The following is a 20,663-nucleotide window of genomic DNA, read 5'->3' on the forward strand; positions in this document are numbered from 1 at the left end:
TGCAAAGGCACTCAACGTGGCTTAACGCCACCATGGTTTCTTTATTGTTGCCACACAAGTCCACTGCAGTAACTGGGTATGGCATTGGTGTGGATTTAGACAACACCACCACAAGGGCATGCACATGGAAGCCCCTTTATCTTTACTACATATGCCTCATCCCTGTGAGTTATATAAATACAAAGTGATATGTGATTGAATGTTTCACCACATATGCCTCAGACCTTTCCTCATAGATTAACCCTAACAAAGTGTTATCTGAAAATGATGTGTCAATGTGTGAAGCAACATGCATTCACCTTTTGCCTAGCATACTGAAAGGTAAATGCTGTGTATTTTTCACTGCATCACCCTTCTTAAGGGTACTTTTCTGAACCATTACATATTTGGGTCCTGTCTCAGATGACCATATTTTCTTTAGCATCATCAGGCTAAGTATGTTGCATCGTAAGAGGCATTACAACACCCTTTGCATCCCCCTTTCATGCTAAGTCGAGCATGTGCATGTACCTATCATTGATTGCAACATTTAGTCACATTATGCTGATAACCTCTCTTTGAAAATCGTAAGAGTGTGAGTTTTACATCAAAACATTACTAACAGTGGCATTCTGTTTGTGGTATGCAATGACAAATGTGGCCCTGAGTGGTTTCAACACAAATTATACCTGTCCCTTTACATGTGATAGGATTTCAATCTGTATCCTGGATACTGTTTAATTTTAGCTTATGTCCCACACACATCCCTGGAGATATACAACAACATGGGACCTAACCATTTCCTAGAAGATGGATGCTCTTATTTGGGTATACATATGCTTGCAAATAGAGTGATATGTTGACTTGTAGTGTTAACAAATACCTAGATTATACGACCTATCCAATCATCATTTAAAATGTTGTTGTGGAATTACAGAGGTAAATGATGCCACTTCATTGTCGTTCCATATTTTTGTGGCAAGTCTTAAACAAATGCATAACCCTTTGAGGCTGTGATTAGTTTTAAGTTAATTGTATGTATTGGACATGCTCGTTGGTGTCCCTGACCCTGACGCACTTTACTCATGTGTCTGGCAGATTTGTTTGATTGGTTGTATACATACAGTAAGTGTGATGGGATGAGGATAGTGCCAGTTGACAACATTAATTGCCATGCCACACTCATGGTGGTTGACATAGGACATCCATGCATTGTTGTCATTGCCATCCTATTTGACCTACTTTCACAATAGTGAATGCTGATGTTTTCTCAGTTGTCCCATGGCTAACCTAAAATGTCAGCATTTGTGCTGCGAGTGTCATGGCAAAGTAAGTTCAGGGCAGTGTTGAAAGATGAATCATACACACTGTTTGTAATGCAAGACATTTACAAATGTTATTTATTTATTTTATTTTAAAGGTTTTATATAGCGGGCTAGACCCGGAGGTATCAGAGCACTTTACATGAGTATACGATCATAGTTGCAGGTTACATCGTTACATAGGTTGCACAGTTATAATAGCATGGCAAAATAGTTACTTGTTAGGTCGAGATAAACAATAAGCAAATATACGTAAGGGAAAAAGCAGTCAAGGGGAGAGATTCAGGGGAGGGGGTAAGGAGCAGGGGAAGTAGACAGAGAATGAAGGAGTGAAAGGGGAGGGGGAGAGACACAGCGTGGAAAGAGGGGGGGAGGGCGATGGGGACACAAACCGGAAGACGAGTCAAAGCTGCGTCCAAAGTCCAGTAAGCTGTGATCATAGGGGAAGTGGTATCATTTCCCCATCTCTGTTGCGAGAGGTTCCCTTTATGCGGTGGACTCTCTCAGAGGGGTCTCTGAGACTCCAAGGCCTACATACTGGATCCATTCCCCAAAAAGGGGAGAGGGAGTGCTTTGGCAAGGGGGGCCATACCATATCTCAGTTGTGAGTGGCTCCCTTGGCACTGTGGACTCTCTCAGCGGGTTCGCTGAGACTCCAGAGTATAAATATTGGATCTTTCCCCAACAAGGGGAGAAGGAGTGCTTAGTCAAAGGGCACAAAGGACAGGGGGCTAGGCGGTGTAGCAGGTAAGGGGAGAGATTTGGGGGTGAGGGGATAGGAGCAAGCGTTTTACATGAGAAACACTAATGTTACAATTTTACAACAGTGACAAGTTACATAAGTATCACGAAAAGCATTTAAAGAACACAGGGGACAAGGTTAATGGAGCAAGGAAGGGTAAGGGGATAGGGTAAAGGGGTAGGAGGAAGAAAGGATATAGAGACGAGATGAGCAGCGCAGGGCAGGACTGGCACTGCAGGCTACACCCCTTGCCGCGCACCCAGCATCGTGCAGCTGGGGCTAGTTAGGGCGCAAAAGTTCACAAGTGTCAGCAGGAGTTTCCGCATCCCAAGCAGCCGGCCAGACCTGCTAATTATGTGGCCATACAGGAAGCCCCAAGTCGGGAAGGTGCGGGGGGCCGAGGCGGCCGGCAGCACGCAGGCACGGGACGAAGCAATCAAGCTCGCGGGCAGGGAAGACAACCAGTAATTTGTGCAGCACAGGGCAATGTCGACACCACAATTAGCGCTCAGTGCAGTTGGCGATGTTCAGCACATTGGTGGAGGTGTTATACTGCGGGGGCCCAGCATTACTTGTAGGGGCTCACTCCTGTAGTCCACCCAAACTCGGTACTCGGTGAGATTTGCGAACATTGACGAGACACCTGCTCCTTTGAATGAGTAGTAACATCTTCTTTGTGTGTACTGTTGTCGGTGGGGCTATTCGTTGTCAGCTTGGAAATTCGGAGCCCTGGGAAGCCATCTTATGGTTGACACCGGAGAGGCACAGCACCTAGAGAGGTCGGTCTTGGCATGCAGGGTTTTTTTAGGGTGCCGATTTTGAGGCCATGGCCGCCATCATGGAGTCAGGCACAGGACAGACAGTCCTTGGGGCCGGCCTCTCCTTTGTGCCCTGTTCAGCGTACCCCGCAGGTCCTAGGCCCAGCGGCTCCCGGATCGCGGGACCAGTCCGCGCCAGAAGGGAGAGAAGATGGTGGGCGCTCTAAAGATCTGCCGTGCTCCCCTGCAAGTCCACGGTCGTGCTGGGGGCCAACCGCTGAGTCGGGTAAATAATCGCCCAGTCCGTCTGTTTCCAGGCCCCGGTGGGGGAGTGATGACAGGTCCCGGACCAGGTGCTCCCCGGAGCGCAATCCCGGCAGGGACCAGGAAGTATACAAGATGGCGGGTGGTCTGCGGAGGCCCAGCCAGGAGATCGCCGAGTCCTGAGATTGGTGGTACTGACTAGTAGCAGCATCGTGCAGGGCAGGTACATTTCGAGAGATGGGTCCGTGCTCTAGTTCCTCTGGGGAGCCTTGTGGATCTGGGACAGCAGCTGATATTGGTGGTAGTGACCAGTAGCAGCATGGTATCCGGCAGGTACACTCCTAACGCTGGGTCAGCGGTCGAGCTCCTCCGGGAGTCCTATGGCCCTGAATAGTGGCTGAGATTGGTGGTAGTCACCAGTAGCAGCATGGTGCCGGCAGGCACATTCTCACAGCTGGGTCAGCGCTCTAGCTCCACAAGGGAGTCCAGCCGCTGGACCAGGGGAGTAGGGCCTAGGCCTCATCCACTTCAATGGCAGGTCGGTTGGCCTGGAAACGGCTCAGTGGGCCAAGCAGGGCTCGGTGACAGACACCAGGGCGGAGACGGCCTGGCCTCGGAAGGCGCGGGGTGTCCTAATAGCATGGGATGGATAGATGAGGAGCGGCCTCGGCGCGGATGAGCCGTGTGGGACGTATATCATTACAGCGACACATGTGTGAGGTATAGTGATAGTATCACCTGTAAGGCCGGACAATATGTCTATGATTGGTGTAGGGTAGTCCCTACACTGTATTGATTCATCAGTTAGTCTGACTCCCTTATCCTTTGATTCTTCAGCCTCCCCACCAATCCTGATCACCATTGTCATGTATCTTTAGGACATTTGTCAGTGAACATATTTCCAGTGTGAAACAGTACATAAAGATTGTTTGTCAAAACTTTGAAACATATTTGAGCAGTGTGGCTCCAGCTACATTGAAGCACCAGATGCACATTGTCTTGACTCCTAAATTTGTATGAGAAGATGGACCTAATGGTGCCTAGGGCACAACACAATAAGGCTATGCACGGACTTTTTAAGATGGGATGCACTATCTTTAAAGCTCTTTATGGGAATAGCCCAGCCTTTGGTTCATCTAAGATTCTACGTTACGTCCCCACTCGCAACTTACTATCTATTCACTTGAATCTGCTAGTCACCCCCACCTTCAAACTCAAGAAACTTGGAGGTTCTCGATTTGGAGTCTTAGCTCCTCAGTTCTGGAATTTGCTCCCGATGGAGTTGAGGACGGCCACCTCTTATGCTCTGTTCAGGAAACAGCTGAAGACATGACTGTTCTCTCAGGCATACGATAACTAGCTCCCTTTCCTCTAGTGCTGCATCACGTCTCCCTTAGCGCCAAGAAGCCGTTGGTGAACGAGCGCTTTATAAGTTTCTTATAACATAACATAACGTAAAATAAGCACATTGTATTTCACAATGATAGTCCATATGCGATCTATAGTTCCGATTCACAAAACATTTTAGCATTCTAGGTCATGGTTTAGATATTGTCATATTCTCAACTAGGTGATCGCTCTGTGTGACACTATTAGTTGTACTACTTCAGTTTTCTTGATTGTTCACCTTCTAATTTCTCGAACCAAGCATACAAGGTATTGGTGAAGTGATTGTTTATTAAAATACATCATAAGGTGAAAATATTGGTGCAAAGCTATACGTGCTAACAAAATGTGATGTGACATTTTGTGAAGAAGTTGTTAATTATTGCATCCCTCAAAGTTGCTGCTGCAGAAGTAGAAGGTTGACTCTGATCCACTTCTTCCTCCACCCCATCATTAGGATTTTACATCTCTTCTATATCATCAGACAGAGGTGTATTTGTCCTTACACAAATGTTGTGGAGTATGAAACATGCAAGTATAATTTTGCATACCAAGGCCGGGCTATTCAGGAACCTTCCATCTGACATGTCCAGGCACCGAAACCTTGGGTTTAGCACTCCAAATGTCCTTTTGACTATGGCCCTTGTGTGGCGCAGTGCCACATTGTAGCCCCACTGTGCTGGTGTCATCACCCATGGCAATAGTGCATAGCCTTGGCCCGCTGAAACAGAAAATGGGAAAAAGGTACTTATCTAGAAGTGTTTGAGAATTACATTATTTAACTTTGCGTCCAGTGTCCAGCATTGTACATTCACCTTGCACACGGTGTGGTACATGCAATTAAACAGCATCTATGCCATGAACTTACCAATTGTTAACAGCACACACATTACTACACTACTATTGGCAGGGTCCTCTGTAATATCTCCATAGTGTTACAGTCGGGATCTATGGGTACCTTTACAACATGTTGTCACTCATGATCCTTCAAATCACATGACACATGGCAGTAGCTGTAGGGGTTACTTCCATTTGGGACAACATGTAGTAACCTTTTGTTCTGGATGCACAAGTTTCATGGGGATGGTTTGCTTTCTCATTCTCTAGTTGTAGATGTTCAGTATGAGGTGTGGTTACATGAATGTCCTGGACAATATATGGATGTGAAAATGGTTCTTCATGATGTTTTGTATGCCACTGTAGATCAATGGTTGTGTAGAAGGCTGAGCTAACCTGAATGCAGAGCAAAGTGTTCTTGTGTGCTTAACTTTGACATGTGCAACATCCATGTTGTTCTTGGTCAAAATAATGAATATGATGTATTTGCCTTACTGAGCAGCTACCATTGCCTCATTGTGGACATGTCATTTTGTTGTCTGGAGATGACATTAGATTATGTAGTACATATGTCACAAACCTTGCAATGTAATCTGAGTTACTCCCTTATGCGATACAGGTTACAGGTACTAATCATCGTGTAGATGAGGATGACCCCTATGCTTCTGTATCCTCAGTTTTGATTCTATAGGGTCGCACACCACTTGCACAATATGTCATGGATGCACTAAATTGGATGTGTATTGTGAGGTTGTGGTCTCAAATTCTGTTGAGTGATGAGGGGTAACAAATTGCCCATGGAAGACAATGTTGCCATTTGCAAAGTTTGTGATGTCCTTTGTAGCGGGCCGCCTTACTGCTTACCAATTGGTATTTGCAAGGCTCTGCATAAATTCTTGACATAACCAGGTAGTGGGAAAAGGGCCATGTCCTCTACCGTAGCATCATGCTAGATAACAGTCCCTCATCTCATGAGACTGGTTTCTGTGGACCACAATGTCTTACTGAATGTCAACATGTGTAACGGCAGGGTGTAGGGTACTACACGCTATACTGTATTGAGCCCAGGAGATTCGGACAGATGTGTTTTACATCACATTCTTAAGTCTTATCTGTGACCAGACTGTCATTGTAAGGCCAAAGGTGTAACTTAACTACAGTCAAAGCATTTCATATTAGGCCACAATGGTACTACAAAGGTTTTTGGGCATGTGATCCCCAAACACAGAATTTATGAACACTAGCTGTTATAAACTTTTGTTTGTTACAAAGACATAGCAACATCAGGAGAGAATGATAGCAGACTGAATGAGTGGAGAAGGAAAGGTAATTGAAGCAGGATAGAACTTAAGTACACATGCAACATAGGTCATGGTTTACTAAAAGGAGTGTGAGGGATGGAAAAACTCAAGCTTGGAAAATGGTTTAGGTAATACACATCTTATTACAAATATATGTTTATGTGATTACAAACTGAATTAGACTGAGTAATTTGGAAAGCTGACAAATCATTTTTCACATAGAATTGAATGATGAATGGAAGTCCAAGGGACTGAAAGAAGGCAAAGCAAGATTGGATGACTGGAAGGAAAATACAAGGTAATGTATGATGTTAAGAAGGGGCAATGGAAGGAGTTGATAGAGATTATCCAACTGGACATGCCAAAGATGATTAGATTGATAATTTGGAAAACAGCTAAAGAAAATAGGAACATGAACAGTGAGAAGGGCAGAAAGGTAGGAAGCCAACAAAATGTTAAGTGAATGGACCAAAGTGAGTTATGAAGTGAACAAGTAGATGAGACACATGGAAATGGAGGAAATAAATCAAATGTTGGAAAGACATCCATTGTTAAATCAGGTAAGTATGAAGTAAGAAAATGTCACTAGTAAATGTCCAGTTTTACACCTTAGTTAAATTGTACAGTTGCAATAACAATCATTTTCAAACATTGGAAGAAGGGGAACTAAGACCCCAGGCACTTGAATGTGTTGATATCAATGACTCTGGGGGGAAATGTATTCCTTGAGTGAAAAAGTGGGTGGAAATTCAATTTCCTAACTACTCCCTTGATTGGATTAGTTAAGTACATGTAGTATTTTAAAAAATATATGTTTGTGGATTGAAGTTGGCACAGAAACAATATATGCACAATGTGATTTCCTAAATGAACAAATTGACATCGTTGATTGTTGTATGTTGATTATTACACATGTTTGTGTTCCTTTAATTCGTGCTTGTGAGCGAGACGTGGAACCTTGCTAGGTTCTGGTTTAGATTCTAATCCTGGGGTCAGTTGCACTGGCGTCCTGGAGAAGAAGCTGTGTTATCGGGCGCTCACCTGTTCTACTGATTTGCTCAATAAATCTATCTCCTACATACGCCTGTAAGCATCTTTACATTGATCTACATGATTGAGAGGCTTGAGGTGTATGGTGTGTTAAAGTTGTACTTATCAACAAGCAGTCCATTTTCATAGATGCCATTCTGGTTAAAACGAAATATTATCTATCATCATTGTGGTAGCCAGGCTCTGCATCACCAGAGCCTGGGTTTCTTCTTCACCTCGTAGGGTAGCTGAATAAAGGGCAATTATGGGGCACATTTATGAGTTTGAACTCAGACTGACAAAAACAAGGGGGCCTCCCTCTATGTAAAAAATCAATCACATTTGGGCGAGGTTCAGCTGGGATCCATACATCAATGTTAATTCTACTACTACAAATCAATCTGCTTGAGCTATTGGCCTATTAACATTAGTTAATTCAAGATTACGGTGAAGTTTTGGATTGTTGTTGGATATTTGTGTTTTTCTGATACTTCTGATTAATATATTGTCATTACCCAGTCGATTATATAATGGTATGTTCACTTTTCTATTTATTTTGCCATACTGTACATTGAAGATGCAATTGCAATGTGCTTCAAAGTTGGTGGTTATCCTTCACCGAAAGTATTGTGTGCATTTAATAACTGGACTATTTTTTTTTCATGATTGGCTTCGTATAATAATAAAATAAGATAAAAAATAAAATAAAAAGGCATTTAAAACCCTTTGCCAAGCCTTAAATTCCCCATTTTTACATCTAATTCACCCCTAATGTAGGTTCTAGGTAGCCCATAGAGCAGGATGCTGTGTAAGTAAAAGGCAGGAGATTTACTTTAAAATTTAACATATCCGGATAGTAAAAAAAATCTAAATGTAGTTTTCACTACTGTGAGGCCTACTCCTCTCATACGTTAACATTGGGAATTCCATATTACGCTTTTTAGCTGTCAATTCCTGGTAGAGAAGGAGTAGCTATGTCATGTTTAACATCATTGGAATGGCAGCAATAAATCCTTTTTGCTGGCAAAGTTGGATTTAACATTACTCTTTTAAAAAGGTCACTTTTAGAAAGACAGCATTTCTCTGATGTTAAAGCTCTGTGTGCTGGCAGCCTGTCTCCAATATACGTCTGGTGTGGCTGACAGCTTGACTTTGTGCATTCTCCCTAGACAGCCACACACAAAGGAAGGTAAGGTGTGACTGAGTGGCCAGCAGCATCTGGATGGATCATCCTGGGCAGGATGGGGAGGAAAAGCTGACATTTACACCTGAATGGGCTGTGTCCTGTCCTGATGCAAAGTGTTGCATACCCCCAGTAGTGAGTCTCGAGCAAGGGCTGGGAAGGGTGGACCTCTGTGAACTTCAAAGCCCCTCGTTGAAGTCTCCTCCTCTTTAAAGGCACAACTGGGTATAAGTACTGGGTGTATGACCCCACCAAATCAGACATTCCTGGACCTGAAAATATACTCTGCTAGGAAGAAGGGCTGTTGAGCTGCTACAAGAGCTGCTTTTATGCCTTGTTTCCCTTCCGCCTGTTACTCTCAGCCCCTGCTGAGGAAGAACTGGACTCTATTGAGCCAAAGTGATATCCAGGGGCATGCTCACTTGCCTCCTGTTTTTAGACTCAGGTATATCAAAGTTTCGACACATTGCCTGTGCCTGGTCCTTTGGAAGTGGATCTAGGTGCTTACTCCAGTGGAACCGGCGCGTCCTCTGCTGTGTGAAGCAGCATCAACACATTGCTGCTGTTGGCAGAACAGAACCGGTGCATCACACTCAGAACCAGCTCATTGCCACCAGAACAGATGCATCGAAACCACTGCATCACTACCACTGCAGTGAGAGATGATCGACTCATTCCCTTGACTGCGCAGAGAAACCGAGCATATTGGCTTTGGAACCAACACATCTCGGCTTTGGCACTCATCTTTGGAGCTGGTGCATCACCACCATTGCATGGAGAAAATTGACATATGCACTTTACAGCAGGATCGACACCAATGCGTCACTTTGCTGCACCCTGCATCGTGCTCTTGCAACCAGGATCAAGGTACTTCATTCAGTGGGCCTTGTGAGATGACAGTACGTGGGTTTGAGGATAGAGACTGGATGAAATTCAAGGAGTGAATAGGCCCGTTAGTGCGATCTGGGATAGGGGGTGAAGAGAAACAAGTAATAGCTGACCAGGCTGCATGGCGGGCTCATTATGCGATCTATAGTGTGGAGGATATTTGGGAAGTTATGCGAGATTTTGAACCCTTTATACAGCAACATGCCCTTAAGCATATCTCTGCTACATTGATTAGTCTTTGGCAAAAACACATTGGGACAGAAGCACCTCAAATTGTATTTGATATTAAGAGATCGTGTTTATGATTTGTCTATGAGATTGTTACAACTCTAGTTGCCTACAGGGGTAGACTACATGAGAGGAGCCCTACTCAGATCACTCAGTTTCCAATGTGAGAGGTCCATCCCAATATCAGGGGCACACAAGACTTCTTGCAGATCTGCTGGTGCTGCTGGACTCTGCATCAGTGAGTCCTACTCCTTCCTGAGGTTCCCTTTCCAGTCCTGGGCCTTAGAAGTGGGTTCTGCAGTTGTTTTCTTAAAAAATCAATGCAGTGGCCCCTTTGTTTCAGTTGTAATCAAGGTAGTATATTTTGACGCAGTGCCGATTAAGAAATGACATGGGTAATGACTGTGAGGTTTGATGACTACGCAGCACCAAGCCATCAACAATGTCGGTGAGGCTCCACAACTGTGCAGCACCGAGCAAGGCTCGATGAAGATACCTGACTGTGGAGAAAATGCTGACTCATCGTGTACTCTACGTCAATGCTTTGCTTTTTTATACAAGGTATTTTTCCAGTGGACCCTGGGTGAGTTCTTTTGCCAGCCTGCCCTCCTTCGCCTTCGTCCGGCGCTTTGGATTTGTACCTATTCCTCGCGACTTCAAGTAATTTTTTGACCGCTAGTGACTTCTAATCACTGTTTTTATACTTAATCTTTAGAAATTCATACCAGAAAATCTACTAATTGAATGTTTGTAGTTTTGGTCGTGTTGTACTCAGATGAATATTCTCTATTTTCCTAAACTGGTGTGGAGTCTTTCTGTGGTGTTTTCACTGTGTTATTGAAATGAAAGTGTGCACAAATACTTTACACATTGCCTCTTAAGTTAAGCCTGATTGCTGTGTGCCAAAGCTCCAGAGGGTGAGCACAGGTTAATTTAGGGTGTTTATATGACTTACCCTCACTAGAAGTGTTGCTCATGCTTGGACAGGGTGTAGACTCTGCCAACCATAAACCCATTTTTTAACACAAGGCATCTGCTAAAGTATCATTGCAATGTAAAGTACCTAAAGAGAACTAACTCCCCACCATCAACATCACAAGCTCACACACAATGATTATGTTGACCCAACAGTACAGGAAATCTCAGAGAAAGCCAGAGGGGGATCGCTGGAGCATACTATTACTGATGTACCAAACATACTTTCAAGCACGACCTGCACTGCCTAACCACCCATACAGCCTGTGGTAATTTCTCCAGCAAGGGCACTGTGCCAAAGACTGCTTCATAAAGTAAGAACCCTTACGAGCCCCATCTGCACAGTATCCCGCCCTGGGGTCAACCATCACATAGGCCATTGTATTTAAGCTGCCATATAGTAGGCTTCGCAATTTGGGTGCCAAAACGTCCCCCTTCTAGAGGGCCCTGGAGCTTATAGAGTGCTACCTTTCTCTTGTTCCTGCCCTAGGGTTAGCTGTTGGAGGAGTGCTTCAAGCTCCCCAAAACAATCCCTTTGGCAAAATCAGTGGTAGGGCTGTAAAATAACAGAGAGCCCATTGGAGCAACAAAATTTTAGCTATCACAACCCGGCCCATTGGGTACAAAGGAAGATCACACAAGAATGTGAGGGAGCCCTTCAAATGCCGACCCAAGTACCCACCGAGCAGGCATGCACCATCATGATGTATCTGTATACCCAGATACCAGAAGGTATCAGCCCTCCATCTCACAGGAGTGGCACTTGTAGCCAGTCAGTCTAGTCCAGGCACAGGAGCCAGTGAGTAGAGACAGGACTTACTCCAATTTACTTTCAGCCCAGACATCCGGCCACAAGCTGCCGGTAAGTAACATCATTACCTTTGGTAGGATACCTGCAAAGTGTCTCAAATATAGTATATTAGCATCTGCATACATGAAAACAATGTGTGCTCTGTGGGGTAATCAAATGCCCCACACAGCTCACTTACAGTGAAGCAAGCAGGCCAGAGGTTCCATCACCAGGCCAAAGAACAAGGGTGACAATGGACTTCCCTGACTGGTGCTGTGCCCAGTGGACCATTGCTGTAACACCTGTGACCAGTGAGCACCCTGACTAATGGTTGGGCATGGAGTAGTATAAATCCACCAAAGGATCCTAGAATTGAACCCTAGTGACATACGCAATGCAAATAAATAAGGCCATAGAATGGTGTTGAACAATCTTTCGATATCCGATGAAAGAACGACCGCCTTCACTGCAGCCTGCGACACCTGATCCATAACATAGAACAAATGCAGTAAAAAAACGAAAGTACTACAGCTTCACTGAATCATACGAAGCCAGTGCTTTCAGCAAAAACTGGTCACTGTGTTCCCCTACTATCGTACAGAATGTACATTGTGAAGTACTACCACAAAGAGCTGCCAAGTAGAGATCCTATGGAGGGGGCCACTTCCACACCAGAGACAACAGAAGGGAAAATGATCTGAAGCTATCCGTCCCAGATACTCTGCCCTATAAACGGACAGAGCAGTTCCCCAAGAATAAGTCTCATCTAGGTTGTGTTAAACTAGAAATGTTCACGTTAGTGCGTTGCCCTATGTAAGTTAGCATTCACTGTGCCATTTTCTTTGCAGGCGCCATTTTAGGCTGTTCGAAACTGATTTAGTTTGATTGCCAGAAACGCTCCACTATAAGTTTTGTTTTCTGCCATGTAGATCTGTTCCCGTAATGGGTATTGGTGCATACCTTTCTCACTAGATAGAGGCTTCTCCCACTTGTCTGGTGGCGGCTCGAATGGAGCAACCTCTGACTCTGTAACTTTGTGTAAGATATGAGAGTTTACACTTTTTTTTCTGTATACCACTGCTTAGCTGCAGCTGCCTGGAAAATTCCACTGTCAGCGTGTTTTAGCCCAGTTACAAAATGTGCATAATGTATCTCTATGCTTGTTGATTTCAGTCCCCTCTGCAGCACTCCTAGCGACTCGGCAGACCGGGCTCCGCTCTGTGAGAATAAACAGTTATTGGTTTGTATTCTGTACTGACTTACTGACTCTTCATTTGGTATGGAAGGCAGAGAGGTGGTCATTAGTGACCCTGGTGACCCTAATTGGGCCAGTTCCTTCAGTTGGCACCCGAACAGGGACTCCTTCGGGTGATTGATCCATCCCCTTTCTGTAGACAGGGGGCAGGCCGAGGACATCATTGGGTCGGACTGACAGCTCAGGGATCCCTGCACAAAGAGTAATATTTGCTTGCAGCTTCCCCTTCTGTCTCGCCGGATGGTGCCTCACCCAGTGGTCATCCCGACTGGAGTCCTGAACGGTGAAACCCTTGAATCTGACCACTTGGTCTGAAGAGTCAGCAGTGGAGAACTGGTCTGTATGTGCTTCTGGTATCAGGTGAGTTTGTTTTGGTTCTTTGTGGATATGGTACCATTATGGTTTGAGTTTGGTACGGTCAGATGACTGTTTTGATAAAAGTACTTGCAACTACTTTTCCATGTAAAAATAACAAACTTGTTTTCCGTTTAAAATGCCTGGACTCAGTAAGATTTGGACTTTGTGTTGTCGTTGTTTCTCTGCAGTTTCTCAAATGGAAGAAACTCAGCCTGCGCCTCCTGAAGGCAGCCCTAATTTTTAAATGTATGTGTAACATGGTCTTGGCCCTATTATGTTTAGTACATTCTGGCACAAATATACGAGGAACAATGCCGAGTTGCAGTGGCCGTTGATGGGAACAAAAAATTGGGTTTTTACAGGGGCACTTATTTAAGAAAAGAAGTAGACAGTCCATGTTTGACTCCCTCAGCACCTGGCAGAAGGAGGCTAGACAGGGAAAATGAAAACATTGACACAGAAAGCTGTGGCATATGATAGAGTAAGACAGGAGTCTGGAATTAAATGAGAAGATAGGAGATTTCAGTTGCATATTGATAAGTCTTATTTGGCCAAAGAAGAAAATGATACCTTTGTAGAGGAGTTGCTAGATATTCGACCCCGCCTCTTTATGCCCTGCAGAGGATATATCCCGCCATTCTCATATAGTCACAGCAGCCTGTTACGTCTGCTTCGGCTGTTCCCGTATCTACGGTTGTTGTTTTGACAGCTTTATGGCACCTCCCGGTCCTTCTTTGTTCTCGCCATCTTTGGCAACTGTGACCCCCAGCACATCTACTGTCTCCACTCCTATATCCTCTGCTGTTCTTTCTCTTCCGGTGCAAACATTAACAACGATTGTGCCTGTTACCTCAGTTGCTTCTCCCTCAATGGTTTTTCATCCTCCCACGCCTTTGAATGCTGAGACGCCAGTACGTGGGTTTGAGGATAGAGACTGGATGAAATTCAAGGAGTGAATAGGCCCGTTAGTGCGATCTGGGATAGGGGGTGAAGAGAAACAAGTAATAGCTGACCAGGCTGCACGGTGGGCTCGTAATGCGATCTATAGTGTGGAGGATATTTGGGAAGTTATGCAAGATTTTGAACCCTTTATACAGCAACATGCCCTTAAGCATATCTCTGCTACATTGATTAGTCTTTGGCAAAAACACATTGGGACAGAAGCACCTCAAATTGTATTTGATATTAGAGATTGTGTGTATGATTTGTCTATGGGATTGTTACAACTCTAGTTGCCTACAGGGGTAGACTACATGAGAGGAGCCCTACTCAGATCACTCAGTTTCCGATGTGAGAGGTCCATCCCATATATCACCCATAAATACCTGAGATAGTGGATTAGCACGGTAATTTCACTAGACCGGCTGTAGCGGCCCGTTTTCAGGAACAATGGGTTTATAGTCCATGGAAAGGGAGTGAGGTTCTAGCCCTTAATACTCATTTTCTTGATCCTATGAAAAATCCTACAGCTTATTTTAAAGAATTAACAGAGGCTTCCTCTTCTACAGTAATGATTCTTGCTGATATTGAAATGTTTTTGGTCTTCTTGTTCCGGTTGATGTTTAGAGACAGGTTTATACTCAAGACCACGTCGCGGAGTTGGGTGGTACGTGGGATGTGATTAAAGGATGGGATCAGGAAAGGAAACCAGATGATAAACCCCGAGATACTTGCGTTGCCAGGTTGAATTATTGCATATATGCATTCCCTTATTCCGCCTAAGAAGGTAAGCTTGGAAAAATTGACGGCTTGTCAACCGAAGAAGGATGAAAGTGTGTCTGATTTCTCTACTCAGTTTGAATATACGTTTTTGGACTATAGTGGACAGGATAGGTCTATTGAGGAAGGAGTCTGATTGCTTGTTGACAGATTTGTTTCTAATTTTCTTCCTGAATTTATAACTCGCTTACAGGCATCTGAGAGTACTTGATCCACCTTTTTCCCTTCTGTTATTTTGAATATGGCTCAGTATTACGAACACCGAGATCAGGAGGAAAAGGATAGGACTGATGAGAAACATAAGGATTTAAAAACTAAGATGTTTTTACAAGTGTCATGGGGAAATAGTAGGAGACGAGGGGGTCCTTCTAGACAGCTTCCACGTACCAGCAGGCAGCCTTCAACTACACCTTTAAGGCAAAATCAGTGTGCGTATTGTAAGGAGGAAGGTCATTGGCATAGCCAGTGCCCTATGCTTTTACATAAAGTTGCAGCTCCTAGAGGGCGAGGTTCTGGTGGGAGAGGTCGTGGGACAGAGAGAGCTCAGAATGCTACGGTGTCACAGGGTCGTTCTGATAATAATTACTTTGATGACCCTCGTGATGGCCAGTATTTACATGATGATTACAATACGGATGAGGTGACAGGTATGTCCTATAGCTACGACAGCCAGGATCAGGAAGAGGGACCAGTTCAGATACCTGTAGATCAGTGTGGCCCTTATGTTACAGCGGATATGCAAGGTTCGACTAAGGAATTTTTAGTGAACACAGGTGCGACAAAGAGTTCTGTTTCTCAACATATGGTCCCTGGGCTGGCCCTGTCTGGCCACAATAAAGTTTCTGTAGGTTTTTCAGGTGTATCGGTTGTAAGCACCATTTCACGACCCCTTGCATTGACTGTTGGTCCTATTACTGTGGAATCTCAGTTTTTGTTGACATCCAACTGTGGTGAGAATTTGATGGGTTTGGATTTGCTGAAGAAGTTGGATACTACTATTTATTGCTCTTCTGCGGGTGTCTATATTACTATGGGTCCCGATGTGAGTACCAAGCAGTGTTTGTCTCAGGATGCACCCCTCCCTGCTGAATTTGCTGACATCCCACCCACTCTATGGGCTACAGGTGACACGGACATAGGGCTGTTGCATATACCACCAGTTTTTGTTTACAAGTTAAAGAGAATATTGTTTTGCCTTGCATTCCTCAGTATAAGATACTGCAGGCAGGAGAATGGGCTCTTCTTCAGATTATTCAGGGTTTGATACAAAAGGGAGTGGTTGAGGAAACGTCTGCCAATATTTGTAACACTCCTATCATTCTGATTCTTAAAAGGGCACCCTTGGCTCCATTGAGGACACTGATAAAGTTTATCATTTTGTGATCGATCTGCGCAAGGTAAAATAGTAGTTCCACAGTTACCTGTGGTTCCTGATATTACTACGCTTTTGACGATGATTCCTTCTACTGCAGAAATATTTTCTGTTATTGATTTGAAAAATGCCTTCTTTAATATTCCTATCCATCCAGACAGTAGATATTTGTTTGGGTTTACACTGGCTGAGAGGAGTTTTAGATTCTGTCGTGCTCCTCAGGGCTATACAGAGAGTCCTAGTATTTATAGTCAAGCATTAAAATGTCAGTTGGATTCCTTGTCGCTTCCTCCAGGTAATATATTAGTGCCGTATGTTGATGATCCTTATTGCTTCTGATACGGAACAGGCTAGCAAAGAAGTTGTTGTTGCATTTGGCCCATCATGGACATAAGTTTTTTCTAAACTTCAGTATCATCGACAGGAGGTCACCTATTTAGGTCACCTACTGTTGAAGGAGGGTAGGAGGTTGACCCCTGAGGGCATCAGTACCATTATTAAAATGCCCATTCCATAAACTCAGAAAGATGTGCACGCTTTTATCGGTATCACTTTCTACTGTCGTCAGTGGATACCTAATTCTATCCTACTATTTAAACTTTTGCTTACATTAACAACGAAAGCAGTGCATGAGCCTTTGCCTTTAATGCCTGAATTCCAGTATTCTTTTGAGCAATTAAAAACTGCACTTTGTTCGGCTCCAGTGCTTGGCATATCTAACTATGGCAAACCGTTTGTGCTCTATGACCATGAGATGGCTGGCTGTGTGCTTTCAGTCCTAACACAAAAGTTTGAGGATAAGCAAAGGCTGTGTGCCTATTTCTCTGCTGTGCTTGATCCCGTCGCAAGGGCCCTCCTGAGTTGTCTGAGAGCGGTTGCGACTGTGGCCCCTTCAATCATACAATCGGCTGGACTCGTGCTTGATACTGACCTCACAGTTATGGTACCCCATGCTGTGGATACACTTTTGAATAAGACAAAGACACAGCACCTCACCAGTGAACGTCTTACTGGCTATGAATTGACATTGTTCGCTAAGCATATTACAAATAAAAGATGCGCTACTCTGAATTCAGCCACATTACTACCCCTCACTTCTGAGAACACTGCAGTCAATAAACATGATTGTATCTTCCGGACAGAAGAAGAGACAAAGGGACGGGTAGACCTGACTGATGTTCCCTTATCTAAACCTCAAGGAGAACTATATGTCTATGGCTCTTGTTTTAACTTACTAGATGGTACCACAATGGCAGCTTAAGATGTCACTACTTTGCGTACGGTGGTAGAGACATCATGGGTCCCCTATCAGTCGGCTCAAGCTGCTGAGCTCGCTGCTCCTTTTCAAGCTTGGGAATTGTGCGAAGGGCTGGTTGTCAACATTTATACTGACAGTCAGTATGCCTTTAGGGTTGCGCATACTTTTGGGTGACTCTGGGCTGAAAAAGGGTTCCTTACTTCCCATGGTACCAAGATTCAGCATGGGCACCTCATATTGAGGCTTTTGTCTGCTTTAACGCTCCCCAAGAAATTGGCAATAATTAAATGTCTCGCCCACAGGAAGGTTACTGATGTGGGTAGAGGAAATGCTTTTGCAGATCAGACAGATAAGGAAACGGCCCAAACAAAGGTGAAATATATGTTTGTAGCAGGTCCAGCTAGGTGGGTCCCTGAAGTTGTCATGTTTAAGAATACCCTTGAAAGTGTAAAGGAGATACAAAGTGAAGCAACAATGGAAGAATTAGCTGAATGGCAGCAAAGTACAGCACAGCTAAATGAGGAAGGATGTTGGATTGATAAATCAGGGAAGCAGAGATGGATGTTGCCAGATGCATATGTTCCTTTGGATACTATGGCACATGGTCCAGCTCATATTAGTGCAAAAGGCATTTGTGAGCTGTTAGTAGGCCTGGGCGGCAAATTCCGTTCCGCTCGCGGAATTTGCGTAATTTGCGTAATTTCACGTTCCGCGGAGAACGCAAAATTGCTCAAAAGTCTGCTTTCCGCGATTTCGCGAAATTTTTGCATGTTCGCGTTCTCAAAATGCATGTTCGCGAGATATTTCTCCTCGAGCACGCAAACAGCAATTGCGAACAGGAAAAAAGCATCGCGAACAAGCAATTCCGCGTGTTCGCGGAATTTTTGCGTGTTCGCGGAGATTTTTTACTGTTTCGCGGAGATTTGCGTAACGCAATTACGCAAATTCCGCCCACCCCTAGCTGTTAGCCCCTGTATCGCAGAATGACAATATTTCTAAGACAGCTGTGCATATAGTGAAATATTGCATAATCTAGGAAAGAGTACCCCGACAACACCTGGTAATTTTGAAACACCCACTTTTCCTTTTGAAGTCCTTCAAACAGACTATATTGAATTAGAGAGATGCAATAATCTTAAGCATATTTTAATCGTTGTATGTGAATTTAGTAAATGGGTTGAGGCTTACCCCACTAAAGACAATACAGCCATTATGACTGCAAAGGTACTCCTGAAAGAGTTCTTTCCTCGTTTCAGCTTGCCCCGAGTTAACTGGAGTGACAATGGAAGCAATTTTAATGTGAAAGTGATTCAATTGATTTGTGAGGGTCTCCATGTAAAACAAAAATGTCATGCTGCCAATCATCCACTGTCAGCGGGTTTGGGTGAGAAGTACAATGGTACTCTCAAACTGAAATTGGCAAAAATTCAGGAGACCACAGGGTCAAAGTGTCCGGAGGCTTTGCCATTAGCTCTTTTGTCAAGAGAACAACAGTACATTCTAGAACAGGATTGTCTCCTAATGCGGTCAGGGCATCCCGCATCCTCGTAGGTTCTCTGATATTGAGTACTCTCCGTTACTTGATTACCTTGGCCAGTTAACAGAGAATGTGTGTTCTATTCACCAACAGGTGCGCGAGTCCCTAGCTTCTACACTAGAGGGAACCAGCCACGATATCCAGCCTGGTGACTTTTTGCCTATTGCGCAATTTCCAGAGGAAGAAAAGTTTGGAGCCACACTGGAAAGGTCCTGAACAGGTTTTGTTGGTGACATGTACTGCTGTGAAGGTTGCTGGCAGTAAGAACTGGGTCCATGTGACCCACTGTTGGAGGGTTCCCTTGCATCTTCCCTATGACCTGTGGGTCAAAGACGGGATTGGGGACACGGAGAGTGAACGGGTGCCCCGGTTTATCTCCTTCAGCGATGCTCAACGAATGTGGACGCACATGGATAAAGAGAATGAGTATGTGTTGAAGGAGGCTGTTCCCCCAGAAATATAAGCTATCCAAGAGCTTTTGTTCGCTGATCACATGGTGCCTTGGGCTACCAGGTACAATTTGCACCCTCTGCTGAGGGAAATTGCGTATAGAGAGAAAAAAGATTAGGAATGGACTGTGTAAGACAGGTTTTACTGAGTTATAGTACCTACGGAATTAGTAGAGATTAGTGAAGGAATTTTGCTTACTTTATTCTAGTTGTTTGAACAATTAGTTAGGGAAGACGGAAGTATACCTTGAAGGTATACCATCTTGATCGACGATAGATACTTTAACAGAGCTTAGGACAGAGCAAGCTCCACCGCCGGAGCTCAAGAGTGCCAACATATTCATGGACAATAGGAGCCTGTGCCAGTGAGGCTCTGAAAGACACTGGGAACTTGTATATTTCCTTAGCATTTTAACCCTTTTTTATCAGTTGTTATGCATCCCTTTGGTAGACCGGTTGCTGAGGAAGAGCAACCAGTGATTCTTATTCCCCAGTATATTATGGTGTGGACATGAAAACAGAAAGTAATATGTGTTGCTCTTGTGGTTTTGTTGTTATTGGTATTGTGTGGGGTGTCATGGGTTTTGCAAATTATCATGATGTGCCTTTACATAATAAGGGTGAGGTTATTCCTCCAACAAGAAAGAAAAGGACAGCCCCGATCAATGTATTTCTAGATACACAAAAGAGATTCTTTGGAGAAGGGACTGCTTGCTACCCCACTGAATCTGTCACTAGTTTATGGACAACTTATCCGTTATCACTTGTAAATTATACATATACTCGTCCACCGCAATTTACCAAAGTGAAGGGAGTTTTTGGTTTTGGCTATCCAGGACCTTGCTTATATTATAGAAAGCCACTGGGAATGGGTTATCCAGGTTCTGATAACAACACGTATGGCGACAACTTTTATATTGAAGAACAGAATGTCACTTTGGCGGGTTGGCATTACAAGGAATTGATAGTTACGCAGGAGGCTGGTTATTACCCTGCTTGTTGCCCTAGCATGAACAGCACAGACACTTCTTTGT

The 20,663-nt window shown here is 44.2% G+C and overlaps 1 long non-coding RNA gene across 1 annotated transcript in view; it reads right to left on the bottom strand.

Annotated features, from left to right (window-relative positions):
* Positions 1 to 20,663, bottom strand: part of LOC146855510 (uncharacterized) — a 117,749-nt gene that overhangs the window by 38,659 nt on the left and 58,427 nt on the right. Inside the window, exon 2 of the long non-coding RNA XR_014980848.1 lies at positions 5,003 to 5,172. This is a non-coding gene — a long non-coding RNA (uncharacterized LOC146855510). The remainder of the gene's footprint in view (positions 1 to 5,002; positions 5,173 to 20,663) is intronic.

The sequence above is a fragment of the Triturus cristatus genome, chromosome 4_1 (assembly GCF_964204655.1).
Source record: "Triturus cristatus chromosome 4_1, aTriCri1.1, whole genome shotgun sequence".
Lineage (NCBI taxonomy): Eukaryota > Metazoa > Chordata > Amphibia > Caudata > Salamandridae > Triturus > Triturus cristatus.